We start from the raw sequence: 16,025 nt of genomic DNA, 5'->3' as shown, positions 1-16,025 counted from the left end.
CTGTCATTTTAGGTAGTGTTTGTTTGTATTTCTGTGGTAAGTTCAGCAGCTGAGACTAACTCGCAATTGGTTGATGTATCAGAGGACCTCGCTAAGGCATCTTCATCCCAGATTATCGTGCGCAGACATCTGCAAACCCCTTTGTCTTAATTTCTGGATAGTGGGAGGAAGTGGAGACGTGACGTCCGTTTTTATAAAAATATATGCACTTAACTCTTAAAGTGAGCAAGGTAAAGGTTACCCGGTAATCTCTTGCTTGTTAGCACCGTGATTGTGAGCAAGACGTCAGCATTTAGCCAGAACGTGTGTCACACAGCTGCTAGCATGGATGTCAACTCTTAGTCCTGTTTTTTTCAGAAAAATATTGTCTGTGTAGCCAAAGCCTGAAATAGCTTATTCTTCTGTGGCATAGACCTTCATTATTATTCAGAAACACATCACTGAAGCACTCTGTTGCTCTGGGTGACATCGTCCTCCACTACACCGTGAACATGGCCACTGTAGTTTATTTTGAGTCAGTCCTACATAAGCAGCCCTGCTGCTGTAAATACACACCAGAACACTGAATGTGTATTCATCTGTGGCTGATTGTAGTCCCCAATTTACTACTGTTTGAGTAATGTTGGGTCTAAGGTTGGGTGACCTCTGTTTTAACCTTTATATCTTCAGTAGGAACACATGGATTTGAGCCGGAGAGCCTCGGACAAGATAGAGAAGTCATTAAATATGAGATATGAACTTATCCATGGATTTGTGAACAAAATAAATATTAAACAAGAGACAAGGAGAGAACGCTGGCCATATCCCATAATTAAACATGTTGACACGGTTTACCACAAGAAAACACACACCTCTGCTAATAATATTTGACGTCTTCTCATCTTTTCACTTACAATAGCTGATTAATACAGAAAGGAAATAAAAGCGCCTAGATGCGTGCACCAAACTCCGACACATTTTCATGATGAAAGTGAGAGAAAAAGAAAGGCAGAAAGAGAGATCAGACCATCTCAATAATGGTGCTGGGAAAGGAGTAAGAGCAATATGGGATAGGATAAGCCTCTTGTGTAATGAAGAAGGACTGAGAGGGATTGCATGAGCCAACCGCATTTGAAGACGGGGCCATTGCTATGCACCGAGCGTTACTTGTCAGGCCGGGCAAGTTGACACCTGCAGCACGTGAGGTTAGATTGCAAAAAGACGGGAGGAGTGAGAGGTTAAACGTCTCTCCTCCTGCTCTTTATCCCCCTAAACGACACAGCTCATTCATACAAGCGGCTTGCATTCAAGGACACTAGCAGGACTGATGAAAGAATCAAAGGCTCTGATCGGCAGTCTTATGGAGACGCTGGAAAGAATCAACAAAAAGAGAGAGGGGAGGGAGCTGGCAGTGGAAAAATGACATTTAATTAAAGAATAATTTGTAATCCCTGTCCCAAAAAAAGAGATAATAAGGCATCTGTAGAAAATCATGCTTTTTATTCATATATGAAATGGCAGGGGTTAAAGGAAAATGGCTGAGAACTCCCTCATGTATAGAGCAGGAGGGATCTGGAAAGCAATAAATGTAAAAGTCTCTTTAGTTCTTCATTCGTTAATTCCTCAGAATAGTTGGCAAAGACATTAGACATTTAGTTTACACAGTTGGTAACACAACTGAGCTGTCTGGGCTCCTTCTCTCACTAAGTAAGGGCTGATAAGCTGAAGGAGACCATCCCAAAATGAAACACATAAGAAGAGCTGCTGTGGATAAGAAATAATCCCTAATCTATGGAAATCTGGTTTATGGTTTCACTTAACTACGTGTCTATGCATACCTGAGCGTGTTTTTGATATGGTACAGTCCCACGGGAGCTACAGTAAGTCACTGGCTTGTTGCAGCGAAGGGATGACTAAATGAATGCTCGCTGCAGGCCTTTCTCTTCTCCAGATGTCAGTCCTGGGAACCAAAATGATTTATTCACATCAAGAGGCTGCTTTGAGAACCACCCAAGCGGGATTGCATTTGACAGTGAGTTTATTTATTCGTGATACATTCACATGGATTTTTGCACAACAAGTGGAAGCTGATAATTTTTTTTTTTTACAGCTGCCTATAGGAAGATGCACTTTAAAGCACATCTGTACTTGTAAACTTTCTACACCGGAAAAGGCCACACCTCCAGCCATGAATAGCTGACATTTTTTCCTTGATTAGAAGTCCTTTACGGTAAAATGATTCCATTCATCGAGAGAGATAGAGAAATAATTAAGGCCAAATTCACTAAGGATTTCTCTTCTAATTGGCCATATGGACTGGAAAGAAAAGTTTTATTGTTTTCTTTTGTCTTTCAAAGCAGATGTGCAGGGTCTTAGACTTGGGGACACTGTCATCTCTCCCTTGGTGATTCCAACCATAATTACTATACCATGTCTTCTGCTATTTTAGTCCATGGTAAGGTTAGAAAGTTAAGTGCAGTTGCAGTTTTGTTTCCATGGCTGCCCCTCGGTGTATTCAGTTGTCAGCACTGAAAAGCCATGAAGTGATGTATGATGTCAGATGTTTACACCTCAGCATCTCGATGCCATCGCAGCTGGATTCTAATCTACTCGAATCAAAAGGAAGTTAACTTTAAATGTGCTTACATATGTGCATGTTGTTGTCTTCTTTTTATTGAATAGCAGTGTTGATAAATGTTAAAGCATGTACCTCAAAGCAGCACTGAACCTGACTCACCCCAGTGTGACGCCCCCTCTGTACTGTTAGCCAATCACATACATGCATAAGTGCATAGGCGCCGATTCGAGCACCCCCCACAGAGAACGCCAAGCAGCCTCGTGTGCCAGCAATACGGCCTGAAAAAGTAGCCTATCCCTTGCAAAACCTAAGAACCATCAGAGCTGCTTTGAAGGCTGTGAGCAGGGCTGTCTGGAATATTGTGTCAATAAAGAGTCAGCTGTGTAGCCCCCGCGTTTATTCTATACTTTTTTTTGCCATGTTTTCCAATTAAGACCTCAGCATGTTCCCCCCTAGCCTTTGTTTACTCGTGTAACGCTACATCCACACTGAGCGTCAACTCTGCTGTGGATACACCGTGTGTCCACACAATACCTCCCTCTTCAGAGAGACGATAAAACTGAGAAGTTTGGAAACGCTGCTGTTCCTGTTTCAGTTTGAAAGCTTCGGTGCACCGTTCCAGTCCAGCCGGGCAGATATGTGGATGTTTGGAAACAACACTCGCAAACCTCTTGCTGATTGTGTGTCTCCCTTAAAGAAGAAAACAACCGGCAATAGTCTGGGCTACCAGCGTAGAATGAGACATGGATAATCAATTACACGCATTGCTGACCCTGTTGTCTTTGCTTACAGCTGTCGTGATGTTAAATTCAGTATTTTACAATAATTCAACTGTTTACATGCCCGGAGACAAGATTTTATTCGAGCAATCTGCGACAAGGATTTAGTCTGTATATGTATGACAATTAAAGACCGACTGCTGATGAATAATTAAGCCCCCGAATTTAGTTATGGTGAAATTCAGCTGTTCCCTGTTTGTGTTGTGCAGCTTAACATAGGATCATGTCACAAACTCCTTCAGCTCGCTGGACCCCACTTGGACTCTTTTATACAACATACTGTATACCTTCTCTATCAGCACCAGATATTTGTTTACATTTTGTGCAAAACAAGAGTTAAATAAATAACCTAATCACATTTTTTGTGTTGTGTGTTCAACAGTAATTTGGGGCTCTTAATTCAGTGTTGCAGGGCCCACGTGATCCCTCTGTAACTGCACAGAGAATGCCACGAGCAAGACCTGAATAGAGATTATTCCCTGCTCTTCATCTTTGATGTGAGGATGTGGGGCCAAGCCAACATTTTTAAATGACTGTCACCTGCTGCGCCGCTGTATGTCCCCCGGGGAAGCTGTGATCATTGGCAGGTTGCAGCAAATCAGACAGGCACTCGACTAACTCTCAATGACAGATCTATAGCTGCTCCGGGGGAAGTTGGTCTTTTTGTGTGCCTGTCTTTCTGTATGGATCTGAGTGAAACCTGCGAGTGTCCAAATATAAATGCATGAATATATAGGAGTGGTTGATGTCATTGCGAGAGGATCCAAAAATCTTCCAGTGCCATGAGCAGAGATTCACAAAGACAATTTTGCATGTGGTGTCACTTCAGTCGCAGCTATTTCTCTAATAAAAGTATGTAAATCAAGTTGTGGTGCAAACAAGCCTCTGAAAAGTGCAGGCAAATAGCTCCTTCTTTACCAATTACAAGCAAAGTGCGTCCGCTTTAAAATTAATCCACTGAGGCTGGTACATTTGCACTCTTAAGCCTCTCTATAAATGAAGCATTCTGTGATCTTATCTGAGTTTCTGGGTTGGGAAATAAAAAAGAAAAAGCTCTGTCCTGTTTACCTGACACACTGGAGACACTACTCTGTCATACAGAATGAGGAAACGATCATTGTGGAGAGTCTCTACACTATCTTTCTAAGAATTTTTTAGGTAGCATGTTTGTGGACTAGACAACATTTGATTATCCTCAATTTAGGGCAGGAAAGATCTGCAGGTTTTAGTTGTAACGTGTAGTAGAGAACATATACAGTGTATATATATATAGTGTTGATAGACACTAAATTACTGTGTTTTATTCTCAGTGATATTAATAATATAAATTGACTAGTCAGGATGCATCTTCCCCCTGCATCAGTCAGTCAGGATTAGTGATGGAGAAAGTATTATGATCTTTCCTAAACTTTTTCACATTTAAATGTCAAATAATTGATCCATAAATCGATATTTTTTTCTGCAGTCTTGTTGCACAAATGTATGTTTTTATATTGCAGTATTCCTACTTTGACATTGCTCAGTCCTATCCCATGGAGTGTATGTAAAGATGGGTGACACGTCTCCATTATCCAGAAATGAAGCTAAAATACCTCAGATACAGAAGCTGCCGTCTTGTGAATTTGGAGCCCGAGTCTGTGCAGTAGCAATCAGGGTGGAGTCTCAGTGGTGAGGTCCTGTCGATACACACGCGCTGCACCAATCAGGAGTTAGTCTCAGCTGTCAGTCATGTCCATTTTTATAGAATGAAATTACTAATTCAAACCAAATTTATCAGAAACATGAGCACTTGAACAAACATCAGTGTGATAAGCATTACCTGAAATAACAGAAACCATCTTTGAGAAAAAAATTGTGAAAGGTGCACTTTGACCTTTTAGTTTGCTCTATCTCTCTTCTGTTAACATGGAGGAGGCAGGACTTATGACCTTTACTGCAGCAATTCACCAGGTGAACCCTTTCACTTCACTTTTTGGAAGCTGTTATGTCGTCCATCTTTATATTCAATCTATGGTCCTTTCAGATTGATCTAACACATATTAACGACATAAATTAATCGAACTTAATTGTCATTACTTATATTTCCGAAATTTCCTTCATGATCATTAAAGTATCTATCTACAGTAGTGGAGGAAGTACCCAAAAGAGTTTACTTAAATAAATGTGCAAATATATCGACACAAATGTACTCAAGTAAAAGTACCAGATTAACTTCTCTACTTGAGTTGTTAAGTCCTTGCTTTTAAATATACTTCAAGCAAGTACTTAGCCTAGCCTATTCCCTATTATCTTTTTGTTTCTAACATTAAGTCCCTGTCTCAATTACGTGGTATTTACTTAAATGATGTAAGGGATAATAGAAAAATAAACCTGTTTAGGATACCTGGCGCCTAGAGTCTTGCAGTTTTATATTTTAAAGTGAATGATCAGAGGAGTTCGGGCCCAAACTATCTTAACTTATTCACAAACTTTAAATGGGTCAAATGTGCCTACTGTATAGTAAGTTTAATACAAGAATAATACAGATTCTATTATACTCATTAATAAGTCCAAAGTATTTTTTCTTATAAATCTAGTTATTGATTACTTTTAAATATAGATAAAACAGTGTGAACACACTGCACTGTAAACACAAAGTGGTGTAGAAAGTACAGATATTTGCTGATATATGTAGAGGAGTAAAAGTGCAAAGTACATGATAATAAATCTACTTAAGTAAAGTACAGATACATTTGTTACATTAAAAAATGTACTTAAGTACAATCATGACGTAATTGTCACATCTCACCACTTCCTGTCTGTCTATCTGTAGGCTACAGTATTTATTTCTATTCGGCCTCAGGGCCTCAAAGCAGTAACCGCTGGGAGGAACACCAGCAGCACAATATGAAACCAGTTGTGCCACAATTATCCGCATGGTCATTGATCCGACTGCAGTTTTTTAGCACCTCACAAATCCACGATGCTGAGATAAGGAAAATGATTTTTACAGTATGTCCTCTCATTATTCACAGAAGCTTCAAAAACAAGTATATTGTTTTCCATCCTAACTCAGTGCAAGAAGAAAGTCCAGCAACAGCCAATCTAGTTTGCAGTGACTGTGGGTTTTCCACTCCTGACTAGGCATTTGCATAATGGAATTATGGGCCCAGCCATGCTATGTCTTTAGTGGACCATTAGGCAGGCCTTTACTGGATTGTAATTAGTGGCTTCTGCCCTTCACCTTCATTAGTATGCAAATGAAAATTCTGAACACCAAGAAATATTTGGCACATTGGGAGAAAAATGCCAAAGTGATTAACAGGCAATCCGTGGTGGAATTGTCTATTTCCATCTATCACAGTTTAGAGCACTTGAAACGAGACAATAAAAAATGGTTGAGCCCTAACAGGTTGATCTGAACAAGCAGTTGTTGAAATGAATTTTGATGAAATTACTGGTGGCCGAGAGTTTATTTTGACCAAAGGGTCTTTGGCCTTTATCTCTGAAAAGTCAACCTGATGTTCTGGGTAGATACAGTTTAGCCTTTAATCCTGCACTTTATTCTGTTGAGATTGAAGGCCTTCTCCGGCATGCTTTGTTCTTCTGCATTCACACACATGCACACCCTACCCACACTCTTTTTTTTTAACTCTACCTAATAAGACATTGTACTTGAACTTCTTAACCAGCTCGAATCATTTGCAATTCTAATTTGCTCATTTTAATGAAACACTGCTTACCAAGAATACAATTGAACTTTCAAGACATGTCAGACAGGACCTTGCCAAAAGAAGCCCCTGACACACACACACATTAATCACAGGAGGTGGCCACTGGGCAGGCGAGCGAAAACATCCTTCCAGCGGTGGCACATGCCAGAGAGGGGTGAAGCCGGGGGGGGTCGCTCTCCTTTTGTTAACCCTGTCTAATTAAGAGTCGAAAGTCATCGTGGGGAGACAACTTGAAGGGAGAAGCATCTGCATCACTCTGACAAAGTCGTCACTGTATAGGTAGAGCTGTAAATGATTTATAATGTGTACAGGCCATCTGTGCGGATAGATAAGTTCAGGACTCATCTCATATCGCGTCCCTGGTAGACATGCAGTCATTGTCAGCCCCGCCACTGTCCGGGACATTAACATACACATGAATTCAAAGGATTCATAAATTACACAAATTAAACAATTATCGCAGAGGGTTTAGTTTGAACATGAAGCCCTACATCTAAAAACAGAAGACAAACAATAAACACAAGTGAACGTTTTTATTTTAAGAGAATGAATAATGTGAAGTCGACATCTCCTTGTATTAAAAACGGTGCAGTTCAGCAGTGCTGTTCATTGTTTGTTCATTATTATAATAGGTGCTTGTAGACTAATGACTTTAATGCATCAATATGACAAAACGAGTCAGCGATTAAATAAATAGCCAATGCAGACGCATATGTGAAAAGAGAAGGCCGTGAAACCCGACTATTTGCTGACCTGGCCACTTCAAACCCTATATTGCTGATTGATTACAAAGATCTGTGACCAACCCGGTATTCAGATTATATTTATTTAGGAGGAAGTGAATTCTTTATGCAGCAGAATGAAGACTTTATGTCCTCGTTCTGACATTTTACTGAAGACTGATTACATATTGTATCTTGAAGGGCCTGGGGTCTGTAGATTTCACCAAGAGAACATATAGTAAGTACTAAGTACTCTTCATGCCTTCAATTCAATCACACTGTAGTTTTTATGATCCGATATTTAGATATCATTTAACTGTTGCCATTCAATGCAATTTGTATTTTTGAAAAGTCTCTGAGTCGTCTTAGGAAGAATATAAACTGCCTTTGCATTTGAGAGCAAAGAAAAAGCTCAAGTAAAACCCACCACTGAGTAGTCCTTTTTATTTTGAAGGATTCTAACCTAAAGGTTGTTTTTCAAATCTAGCAGCTGTTGTTCTTATTGTTTTCCCTTCTCTATGTTGTGTATATGCTGTCAATTCAAAATCAAACATGTCAAAAACAAAACTTCATATGTGAACCTGCCAACAGGCTGCTGAGGCTGGGGATGGTATCATAGGAGAATGGGTTTATTTCAGGAACTCAGAAATACGTGCATAAAGAGACAGTCAGAGAGCTAAGGTGAGCAGGTTAGTCTTTCAATGAGCCCCAGCAACTTCCTGCAGTGAAGTTAAGCATGCGATCTTTATGTATGGCCATGCCTGCCTCAATAATTTGCTCTTATATTGATTTCCTGACATCTTATCTCTGAATTTCCCAATTAAAACACCACTAAGATCATATGATATACATAAGTCTGTTTCACTATCATATTTTAGCCTGCTTAAATTCTACTGAACAAAAATTACCAGCTCCTGGTCTGTCCAGACTCATGTAATAAAAAAAGGCATCAAGTTTATTTTATCATAATTAATGTTATACATTCTTGACATATGGCCAAATACGTACATGTTAAGTGAGCTCACAGTGACTTTTGACCTTTGACCAATCAGAATCGAATAGGTCCATCCTTGAGTTTGAGTGGACACGTGTGTCAGATGTAATGAAATTCCCTCAAGGCTTTTGAGATATCAACTTCAGGAGAATGGGACGGATGTTGGGACATGGCTATTGCTTGGTGCGGAGGCAGAGCAAAGATCTGCTGCGTAATAAAGTGCATCGGATGTCAAGTGATCCATTCAAGTCCTTGTGAATGTGGTTAATTACCTGTATGTTCGAGGAGGAACAGCCTGACCCTGCTGCCATTTCTTACATGTGCTGAAGCGTCCTCATGTTTTCGTACGTATTCAAAGCTGTGCACTGGGTTTCCATCTGAATGACAACAGCATGACAAGTGACACTCAAGGTTTATTTTTTTATTTTTATGAGACTGGTTTTCACAGCCAGGCTCTGTACTGACTACAGATAGAAAACAGATTGAAGTAACTGGACTGAAAAAAACCCGACACAGTCAAGACACTGTGCCTACTCATGACATGGTAAGTAAGTAGTAACTGATTTCTGTCAATTTACCTGTCATGAATAAGGGATTTAATCCAAATGGATTTTCACAGATGAGCAAACGACCTTCATTACATGTATATTTGATTATAAATCTCAAACCATTGATTAGATGATGAATACATGACAAATAATCTATATTTAACTGCAACAGCATTAACCACAACTAATCCCTTTCTGTGGCCACACAAGTGAGCTTCTGATGTTTTCATTTTGTTGTTATAAAACATCTGTTTCATGGTTTTCTCCTCAGATCTCTCTGGTGAAACATTTGTTTCCATAACTGTGATTTCTGTGTGGAAAGAATATGATGAGTTAAACAATGAAGTTTGTCCACTAAACTGGACTGATTTATGACGGGTCAGACCACAGTGCTCAGTAGAGTAAAGAAAGAGACCTAAAAAAAAAAGGGAAAAAAGAAATTAACATACTGATGCGAGTAAGATCCTGCTGTCAGTCACTCCCTCATTATGGCATCCAGCAGCCAGAGAGAAGTATTCAGTCACCCTAAGCAGCTCTGACACTAACGTAAATCAAGGCAAAGAGTTTTCTAGCTCCACTGGGTACATTTCATTTTATAATTTATTTATTTTTCCCTCCAAAAAAAAAACGCATCATTGCTCAGGATGGACAGCTTGCTCAATAATTCATACAATTAGTTTTTCTCCTTAAGCAAGCTCTCTTGTTTCAGTAACCTGTCTCAACCTTTGCACTGGCCCCTGTCTTATTAATCAGCCGCCATTGATTTAGTGTTGAAACTAATTAAAGCCCTGACATGTGCAGTTGATTCCAGACATCTGTATGTGTCACGAATGCACAAGCACGCCTTCTCTTTAACACACTGCCATCGACACCCACACAGCAACTTCTTCCACTAATGCCCAAAAGAAGTGACACGTTTAGTGTTTCTCAGCTGATTCATTGCCACCTTTAGACTGTGTTTGAATACTAACAGGGTCTCGGCAACTTTAGTTTCTCTTGTGTTGACACTTGACACTGAAACCTACAATTTATTAAAACATAGGTTTTATTTTCATATCCAGGTCCACTATATCAGATATGATCATGAGCTGCTTCCTTGAGGAGTTACAACATTACAAAAATCTGATCCATTCATCAACAATATGGTTTCCAGTAAAGTGTAGAAAAGTATGACATTTGATTTCAGTGCATCGGAGACTATTCCTCCTGTTCTGATTCCTAAAATATACAATTTAGAATATCTAAAAATAAATCTATCATACAAGCAGTGTTTTTTAGAATGTTTGGAGGAGCCACAATGTTTGCCCTGTGTGAGAGAGCAGAGGTCAGAGTGAACATGAAGTTGTCAAAAACGAGACAACAATAGGCTATTGTTTGGGACTACACACTTCAATGTTCAGTTGCCAATACACCTAGAATATATTCAAATACTTTTTCTCTAGAACTGTTTGTCCATCATGGGTCATTGCAGACTTTCCCAGGACTGGTTTGACATCCCAAAAATAAAGCCTTGTTTGATGAGGTTTTCCAAAGGAGACACTAAGGGCCTGACCTACTAAAGGTTTGCGCATGTAAAAACGTGTGCATACTTGAGTTCACCCGCAAAAAAACATACAAGCTGATCTACTAACGGTGCACAATGTAGATTGCGTGCATAATAACATGCGCTGTCCATTTAGTACGTTCGCCTTAATGCATATGCAATATCGGGCGTTTCAACCCAAGGGCGCAAAATATTGGGAGGAGTAGATAAAAATACTTTAATTTATAAATGTGATTGACAAAGCCTGAAAATAATTGCGGGGATTGTGACTGCATCTATATTTAATACATTTGAAAGGTAGGTGCTAATCTGGACAGCGTTACGCACAGACGGCTGCAGCCAAACAAAACTGAGCATTCACAGCCTCAAGAGAACAGAAAATGTACCTCAAGCCTAAAGAAAAATGAACATTGACATCCATTATGTCTTCCTATTTCCCCCTTTTTGCCAACATTACATTTTCAACTGGGGGTTTTCTTTTTCGCGAGTTGCGCTCGTCTCCAGTGCGTTCATCTCCCCCGGTGCGCTCTCCTCTCTCTCCATTCCCCGGCTGCTCCGTTGTGGGGCCACTTGTATTGAGAGACCTCACCACTGCCTGTAGCCCATCTTCGATCCCTCTCTTGCCAGGGCACTGATGGCCACACCAGATACAGCGCTGACCAGCTGCCTAGTGTGCGCTACAATGGCCCGAGTGTCGCACCTGAGTGCTCGTGCCACAGAGTGTGAACTGCACCTGCTGCTCAATATTGGTCAGAAGCATCTCTTCCACCGGCCCCCCCACCTGTTTTATTTGCCGAGGTTTTATTATGAACTATTTTTTTTTATGTTCTTCTTCTTATGTCCTGCTATCTTCTCTTAATTTCATCTGGGTTTTTTTACCCACAGCATTTACTTTCTCGCAGATACTCTCCCATATCGCGTTTCTTTGAGTAATATCAATATTTCTTTGCTGTAGCTCCACAACATGTTTCTTGGCCTCTTCCACTAACACCTCCAATTCCATGGCATTAAATTTCACTTTGCGCTTGCAGTCACTCTGCTCTCCGTAATGCTCCATGGTGGAAACCAGTAACTCACCAAAACACTCATATAAATGTTGCTGCCTCTACCATGTTTGCACCTGCTATCATTTACGCAATTATTTTTAGTAGATCACCCGTAAAACGCCCACCAACCAAACGTTCAATCTGTTAAAATGCACACGCAATTTAGCACTCTTTATTTGGGATCTTAGTAGATCAGGCCCTAAGATGAAATGTAAAAACAGTTGAACACCTCCAGGTGGAGCGTCATTTAAGTCATAATATTTTTAAAAACACTTGTCATCTTGTCAAAACATCCTCTGCACACAGAGACATTTTTGGACCAACCCAATGAATTTTGGAAGTCTAGAAAGCTGACAAAATGTAGCTAACATTGGCTAATCACTGCAGTACTTCACCAGATAATGATTTAAATGGATGGGTCTGTTAGCTGCCTATATTCTGTCAGTAATTTACCTTAATAGTAGGGTTTATTCATAACAAGTGTGCTGCTGGAGGGAATGTATTTGCAGTTGCAGATAGTGGAACAGTAGTTGTAGTCAAATCTGCCACCTCTGCACTGGCTGATGAGCTTACTAGCCAAAGGATCTAGCTAAAGTGAAGACACTTCACTTGTAGTACTATATTAGTACTTTTTTGCATCATTGCATTATAACTATTGGGCTTATCTGCACCACAATTCATGAGTCAAAGCAAAATAAGAGGGAATTCAGTAAGGAAACAGAGTGCACTATGATCTTGAACAACTTTGACCGAACTGAACTAGGATTTGGAAGAGGACATTGGCCTCAAACTCTTCGATAAGGGGAGTTGTGGACTAGATATAATGCACAATGGGTTTAAAGATAGCAGCAATACAAACACTTGGGACCTTGCACTCTCTTAATTGTCTTTATTGTCTTTTAAAGGACTCTCCAGACAGCCGTGATGATTATGCCAAAGTAACAGATTCAACTATTTTCCCTCCCAGGTACTGTCAACATAGACGGAAGCAAAGTCACCTTAGAGCTCTTTTCTAGTTCCCTGGTGAATTTTACATGAACATCCCGTCTGTTACAGTAGGTCCCTGGAAGGAAGGTATACAGTTACTAACATTTACATGACAAAAGGGTGTTTTGTATTGCACCTTGATTAAAATGCTGTGCACTAAAGTTGCTGAGTTTTGTGGTGATTGATTTGTAAAACTACAACCATCAGGTTATTATTTGCACATTCACAGCATACTAGACAAAGGGTTTTAAAACCCTTTATTTCCTCAATAAACATCAATATATTTGTACTCAGATGTCAAATATGGTCTAAACCAAGAACTGAGAAGTTCTGAAATTTGAGTCAGAGACAGTAGGAAATATTGAAATGTAAAATATTTAGGAACCCTGCAATAAAAATAATTATATTTAATGAAGGTGTGCATGTTGTGCCAGCAGTGTGTAATGCGTGCAGGATTTTGGAGAGGTGTGTGTGCACCTATTTCATGAAGTTGGGGGAAAAACACACAAACATAAATCATCTGAAATTATAGAAAGTGTTTCTGCCTCTGCATGCACCATCAGTGCATTTTATTTTTCAGCAAATATCACGCTGACAGTATTCTTAATCTTTTTTCTTTACTTTTTGTGTTTGCCTTTACAGCAATATCTCCAATGATTCAAGTCTCACAGTTCTGGTCACAGTGTTGCCAATTTAGCGACTTTTCACCTTCCCTAGTCTTAAAAATCTTAACTAGCGACAAGTCACAAATCTAATGACTTTCCGCCACTTTGGCAATCTCTGTTTTCGTTGTTGAGCAACAGCAAAATCACGTTCACTGATTTGTGAATGACGTCACGTTTGCCTTTCTTAGCGTTCTAGCATTCCCAATGTTAGATTTGTTATTGTACTTACGTGTTGTCACAGCGGCTCACCTATGTAGAAGTACAGGAAGTACATCTACAGATCTAACACGCATCTCAGCGTTGTGATTGGAGGGCAGTGTGCATTGAATAGAATGGGATGCCGGTCTGCAGTGCGGTGTATGCAAATTAGATGTATCTACGCAACATGGGTACGTCATTACGCAATCTACCAACTTTTAGCGACATTTCAGAGAGCCAATAGCTACTTGTGGTGAGATTATTTGGGCAACACTGTCTGGTCAGACCTGCAACGGATTTATAGATAATTGTAGATGGGCTCATGTTGAATTATATCACCAAAGATTTAAATAGGTAATGAAGTCACATGTCTTCCATCCATGTGTAATATTATGCACGGTCCCCTTTCAAATCAGACACTGCACATGGAACTAATTTCTGGTCTTAAGTCCTACAGGTTGCTTCCAGCAGCTCGGTCATCACATAGAAGAGCTGTTCTGCAGAGTTTCAGGTCACATTCATATGGATGATGTCATTGGTTATCTTCCTTTGTCTCATGATAAGTGTAATTTGATGCACTTAGTTTATCAATCTGCAGTAAATGAAAACAACTATAGCAAACAGAATTAGGCCAGTCTTCTGTTTGAAGTATTCTGCGTGCTGTCCTCTGCTTTAGCAGTAACAGGTGGTCTGACCAGAACTTGTGCAAATGCAATTTCATGCCAAACTAAGCACCAAAAATGTTACTATGTTGTGTAATCAACATAAACATGAGCTCAGCGGTGCCCCTTCTCACAGGTTAGTGCAAACAAGTTGGTTTGGGGAAACTACATCATCAAACTGATTTAAAAACAAATAATAATAAACTTGGCCCAGGAAATTTCATAAAACTGAATTTTCCCTCATGCTGGTATTGTGCCTGCAGGAAAATAAAGCTTTAAGTCTAAAAAGCACTTCTTTTATTATTAATTTCAAATATATCAATATGTAAGCCCTTAACAGGATTAGATGTTTGTGATAAGCCCTGACAAAATTATAAAGAGGATCCACACAGAGACAAACCTTGAGTATTTTTGGTGAAATAGTTGAAATAGAAATGGTTGTTATGTTGCTTTGTTTAAAGACACCATGGACAAAAGCAATAATTTAACTTTCAGGAGTTGCAGGTCAGTGTAGGTTAATGGCTGTTTCCAGTACAAATGGCAAATACATTTCTTGGTAACGAATTAGCAAGATATTTAAAATGACATCTTTCATAGCAAGTTTACAAAGTATGCAGTCAAAGTTATTCAGAAAAGGCAAAAAAAAAATTTCAGCATAGAATATTTTCAATACATGTGAAGAGTAAGATTTTGAGTTGTGTTGTAAAAAAATATATAATAATAAAAAAGAAAAAAATAACAATAATAATAAATGGGTTTTAAAAAATACAACATGTTGAATATAAACTTCAAAAGGAATGTTGTGCAATCTAATGAAATCCAATAAAATAGCTCTGCAATGAATTCTGCTTTTACACGTAATCTTTTTCTTGACACTGACAGAAATGTGATAATTCTACATAATGATAATAATTGAGGTCACAGCAGGTGATGGTGGTGCATGGTTCTGGACTGCATTATAATAAAAAGTATATTTGGTTCACCCCATTGACATAAACGAAGGAGCAAAATAGTAGGAGAGCTTTTGAATGCAATGCAGTCAAACACCCACTACAACCTAAATAATAAGCACAGTGTGGAATAATCATCGTTCAATGTCAACAATCAACAAAAAAAATCATCTCACCATTTACACTGCAAAAATATTTTCCTGCTTACATAAATGACTGTTCTCCATGTTTAAGTCTGCTGCGGAGGTGGTTGAGGGGAAAATGACAGCATTTTAAAAGTGGTGTCATAAGGCAATTACTTATTTATTTCCACATTGGTTTTGATATGAATATAACCATCAAATCTCCTGTTGTATAATATTTCCTTTATTTATTTGTTCCAACAGGATATACCATCACAGACGGCATCGAGTGAAAGTTGTAAAGATGTCAATGAAAACAGGGTGATTTTTTAAGAGGCGCAAAATAAGTCCAAGCAATGAGACTTTTGGTAATAAAACAAGTTAAGATTCAGTCAAAATGAATGAATGTTTTAATAAGTTGGCCCCAAGAGGTTTTCCCTCTGAAACTTCTCCTTGCTTTTTTGATTTAATGTCAGACAATCGCTGGAAATGTCTAAAAATTGTTTTGTGTCATTGTCACGGAGTTAGCCCGTAAGATA

General features: G+C 39.2%; 1 long non-coding RNA gene across 1 annotated transcript; it reads right to left on the bottom strand.

Moving 5' to 3' along the window:
- Positions 1-1,457: 1,457 nt before the first annotated feature.
- LOC117759563 lies at positions 1,458-1,942 on the bottom strand. Its single transcript, XR_004613509.1, has 2 exons — positions 1,818-1,942; positions 1,458-1,551 (listed from the first exon to the last, which is right to left on the bottom strand). It is a non-coding gene; the product is annotated as an uncharacterized LOC117759563 (long non-coding RNA).
- Positions 1,943-16,025: the final 14,083 nt, after the last annotated feature.

The sequence above is a fragment of the Hippoglossus hippoglossus genome, chromosome 3 (assembly GCF_009819705.1).
Source record: "Hippoglossus hippoglossus isolate fHipHip1 chromosome 3, fHipHip1.pri, whole genome shotgun sequence".
Lineage (NCBI taxonomy): Eukaryota > Metazoa > Chordata > Actinopteri > Pleuronectiformes > Pleuronectidae > Hippoglossus > Hippoglossus hippoglossus.
This window is presented reverse-complemented; position numbering and strand designations above follow the sequence as displayed.